Raw genomic sequence first — 5068 nt, 5'->3', positions numbered from 1 at the left:
ACATAAAGCACAAAAATCAAGAGGCTGCTCCTTCACACACAATCTCATTACCCTCAGACCCCAGAGCAGATTTAATTATGGTTTTCTGTAGATAGAGCCCTTAACCTGAGCATCACTCACCATCTAATGGTATTAGATGGCCTACTTAGGACTAGAGCTTAAATAGCATCTATATTCCAGGTGGCAATCCAGCGATTTAGTGTTAAATCCCCCCCCCCCGGAAAACAAAAAAAGCCAAACAACCTCTCTCTCCCCCTCAGAACACCACACAGCAAAACCAAAACTGACAATTCCCCAAGCACAGCTATTATATGAAAAGCTGTTGAAATGTGTTCACAGCTCTGAACACTTTCTGGTTTTGTGCACTATAGTTTTTCTCTTTCCAGGTGATATAGCTGTCTGATTGAAGGCAGAAAGCCCAGCAGAATTGAAGAAAGTATTGCATAGTAAAAACCAAAAATCTAAGTATTTGCATCAGATCACTACTGGGATGACTTGACAAGCACAGAACCTGAAGAAAAGCCAAAAGAATCAATTGCAAAAATCTAGGGAAACATTCATTCTATCCTGGAAAAAACATTTCTTTAAAACTCAGGGTACTGTATACAAATCAGAATGTAATGGCTCTTTCTTATGACAGAAAGGAACAAACTGAACCTGAGATTAAAAAAGGAAAATTAGGAAATTAAAGAAACTTTGAAATCTTCTGACACTGAAAGAACACATGGTGAATTTCAGGGCTGTCCAAACTTATGAATAAACAACAGCATGTAACAATTAGTACTGCAACTGCTTGTGACACTGCTGTTCTCTGAATTAATTTGAGCCACTTCAAACAATTTTAGCTGATCACTTCAGACTTCTAGTATGTAAACCAGATTACATAGGAGATGAGATGCAGTTTTATAGTGTAATAAATGTCCAAAAAGAAAGACAGCAACTTGAAAGCAAATGGTTAATGAATTTGTTGGCAAATAGGACTAAATATGGTGAAAGATGTTTCCCAGCCTTGGCACCCAGCACAGAGCCTCACTGGTGCCTGGATAAGCAGAGGAAAGCCTTGTACACAGACCTTGCTATCTCCCCAGTAAAGTCGCATTTGCAAGTGAAGGCCGTTGATAGAGATTCTCAAAATAGTGTGCTGGGGAAAAGGGGGGTGAGTTAGACTGAAAACACAGCACAGGCTTTGAGAACAAAAGGTCCTCTCACAGATTTACACTTTCCAAACACCATTGATGTATGTGAAAGAAAACACAGACGATAAATTCTCATTCTCAGTGCACATTTCAAGACATCATTTTAATTATTCCTATCACTTCTGTTGTCTATTGCACTCCCCCAACATATGAGCAATAATTCCCATGTTTTCAGCAGCACTTTTTGTGTACCCAATGTGCAGGTGCAGCAAATACCTTGGCAAGGGGCAAAGCGATTATCACTTAAGAAAACAGTAACACTGTATAGTTCATACTTCTTCAAGGTCTTGAGCAAAGCATAAATTCTCATGAAAACGAAGTCATTGCACTTCAAGCGTCAGACAGCGAACCAGGTAAGCCTCACTGCTGCTTGTAGTGCTGATCTTGCCGTATTTTGTAATTTATAGACTTTTTCTTTCTTTCTCTCCTGCGTTTGTTCACTTATTCAAATAAGTATTTTCTCAGGTCTTAAATATAAACGTGTCAAATACTGTGCAATAGTGCAATATACTGAAAATGGGATACTGTTACTAACTCGTAATTAATTTTCAGGCCAAGTCTACAGAGCTGCACTTCATTTTTTCCTAAGAACTCTACACTTTCTTGCACGTATTTCAAAAATATGCACTGGTGAATTTTTAACATACTAAGTATTGTTGAATGCTATGCATAAATGTTGGGTACCTCATATTTCAACCTCTGTTTTAGTCTGCAGTAGTTTTCAACAGACTTATATTTCAAAAGAAATGGTACTGTGTAAAGGATATAAACCGTTTGTATTCTCCCTGGTATATACATTTATATTCCAGGTTTTCTCTTGCTGCAAGTGGAGTGGATTGTGATCTTGCTCGTTGTTCCTTTTTCCTATGCATATACTTCTTTGAGAATTGCTTCTAAAGAGGTATAGGGCATGGGAAAATGGGGCAACTGAGGTACTTCACCACGCATCTCAAGCATGAAGGCAATGGCCAAAATGCTTAGAGAAAACAGATGGGCAAAGAAATTAACGGTAAATTTATAAAACTCCTAATTAATCCTCAACACTCATGTTAAAAGATACTGGCACTATTTACTCTGATCTAACATCTAAATGTTGGTTTCCTCTTAAAACCTGATTTATTACAAAAGTAATATTTTAAACATTTCTCCAGCTACATTATTAAATATATCACCTGGTGTAATGTAAAGAAAAAGTTACTTCTATAGTCCTTATTGCCGTAAGTCTCCAACTGAAACTAAGGGAAATGCAGTCACACAAATTGCCAAAACCACCTTTTTTCTTGTGTCTCACAGGTGCTGGGATCAGCCGCCACTGAATCCGGGTGATGCTGACTCGTGTGTGTAAAGCCCAGTCATGCAAATGTGCCTAAGTGGGTTGTCTGTAATATATCAATTATTCTTGGGATTTTATCCTTTAACATCCTAAGTACTTTTTACATGATGCATACATGTGTGGAATTGCAAAGTTCTTTCTTGTAAAAGTCAGTCAATTGGAAATCAAATTTTAAAAAGTATTAATTTTTTTCTTTTTTTTCACCCACAGGTGTCTTGGAGGTGGAAGTAGAAGCTCTATTTGCTCATTTCATAGAACAGTCATTAAACACAATTTTTATGTTTCTCTCCAATTACTTTCATTTACTCTAAATAACAATGTGTCACATCAATTGGGGGGTGGGGGATACTGCTGCCATGAAACAATGTAACTGTACATAATGCGTGTCAAATAAATATCTAGTGTTTCAGTCACAGATCAAAAGTTTGTGTTACACTGCATCTCAGTTTCTAACAAGTGTTTTAAAGCTGCGAGCTCAGAAAGAGCAAAACAAGGTCCATTAGATGTCATTTTACCCGGTGGTTATTGTTATACTACACTATTCAAGATTAAATTTATATTTTAGAACTGACTTTTCACCTGTCTCTAACATAATAGTGTCAACGGTCTATTCTATTCACATATCACTTTTGTATTAAATTAAAAGGCAATTAAAAAACTTACACCCACAACCATATCTTTATTCACTGGTTTCATATCAAAGCTTGTGGTAAAGAGAGCTTGTAAGGGTGGGGGTTTTTTTGTTTGGTTGGGGTTTTTTTTTGTTTTTTTTTGGAGTTTGTTTTTTTTTTTTAATTAAAAAATAAAAATATTATTGAATCTATTATTAGTCATTAAAGTCAAAAGGAACCCCCAGAATTACTGCACAAAAGGTGGAAAAAGACATACAAAACAAACAAAAGTGTAACCAAACAAGAGAAAATCCCCCATATAACTTAGTTTCTTATATTTCACAGAAATGTCACATTAATATAAAATTTAAAAAGCAATTACACCAGAAAAAGTGTATATGTAACCTTTAATACATCTCTTTTAAAACTTAGCCTATAACAAAACCAAGATTCCTATATAAGAGGACTGCAACCGATTTTTTTTCTCATGGCACAGAATGCACAGTTTAAATTCAAAGCAAATAGGAATAATAATGTCATCTCAGCCATTACCAGAAATAGAAGGAAATAAAGTGTTTGATTTAGGAGTGAAACCTATAAAAATAGCACACCAAATATCAACCTTAGCAATCACAGAGAAGCAAGCAGAAGATTGAACTGAACAACATGAACTGGTAAAAAAACCACCAGATTTGGATTTTTTTATGATTTGGGGTTGCTGGAGTTTTTGGAGTTTTGGTAATGCTTCTAAAATCATTTAAGGAGAGCAAATCTAGTTCTCCCTCCTAACACCACTGCTTCCTAATCCCACCTTCTATGGCTAAAGTGAAAACTTCACAAGCCATAACGTAACATAACATAACATAACATAACATAACATAACATAACATAACATAACATAACATAACATAACCTCAAATGGTTCTTAAACTCCAAACATCAGTCTCTGTAAGTGTCTATAAAGGGATGAAGCAATAGGACATATAAGTGATAAAACTCTGAAGAGCTGCTGGGACCAGAGCAAAACCAAATCTGTAGGAGGGGTGGGACAGCAATGGGACAGTGAAGCACAGATAATTTACAGGGTTTTTTACCTCTATCCAGCTCATGCCTGATCTTTCAAACACAAAACACAACCCTATGTTTAAACACCTTCCTGAATAAGGCTGAAAGGAGAGTAAAAGATGTGGTTAAAGTGTGGGTGGAAAGGCCTTCCCCCCCTTTTTCTTTGGCATAGTGCAAGATATACTCTAATTATCATTAAAAAATAATTATTTTAAGTGGGAACAATAAACCTAGGAGATAAGGACAGGAGAATTAAATCCTGTAAGTTTTAAATAGAGACAGAATTTTAGCTATAAATATCTTTTTCATCTCCTGAAAACATCAGTCTATGATGAACCTATGGAACAATGTGATGAAAATAACACACTGAGGTACGTTTCACGTTATTGAATAGTAAATACCCCGTGGTGTAAAATGAAGGGCTGGGAAAATGCAAAACCTATTGCAGTATTCAGGGTTGTACTATCCAGCAAGTGCATTACAGCTTGAATCACTGAGTTAAACAGGCAGCGAAAGCTTTAACAAAGTTCCTTTGCACAAATACACTCCTGCTGCTCTTTCTGTTTGTCATTGCTCATGTAACTGCAGGCAAACAGGAAAAACTGAACACAAGATGTCTTTTTTCAGAAATCATGCCCTCATGTTTCTGAGCCTCAGCTAATTCTTACCAAAGACAGAAAGAGGAAAGAGAAAAATTCTTGGCTTTGGGGTTAAAAAAAAAGCAAACCAGAATCAACGAACAAGAAAAAAAATTCACCAAAACAACCTTCTATATTAGTGTTTGCTTACTTCGTGGTTTTTTTTTTCACTAAAGAACTCCAATGTAATGATAATTTACACACCATGCAGGTGAGCATAGAGAG

The 5068-nt window shown here is 36.0% G+C and overlaps 1 long non-coding RNA gene across 1 annotated transcript; it reads left to right on the top strand.

The window, feature by feature from the left end:
- The first annotated feature begins 1184 nt into the window (after positions 1 to 1184).
- On the top strand, positions 1185 to 3100 carry LOC136293663 (uncharacterized). Its single transcript, XR_010722213.1, has 4 exons — positions 1185 to 1237; positions 1400 to 1549; positions 2006 to 2205; positions 2490 to 3100. It is a non-coding gene; the product is annotated as an uncharacterized lncRNA (long non-coding RNA).
- Positions 3101 to 5068: the final 1968 nt, after the last annotated feature.

The sequence above is a fragment of the Chamaea fasciata genome, unplaced genomic scaffold (genome assembly GCF_029207755.1).
Source record: "Chamaea fasciata isolate MVZ Bird 193981 ecotype frontalis unplaced genomic scaffold, bChaFas1.0.hap1 SCAF_9, whole genome shotgun sequence".
In the NCBI taxonomy this organism is placed as follows: Eukaryota; Metazoa; Chordata; class Aves; order Passeriformes; family Sylviidae; genus Chamaea; species Chamaea fasciata.
Note: the sequence above shows the minus strand (reverse complement) of the source record. Positions and strands in the feature narration are given on the sequence as shown.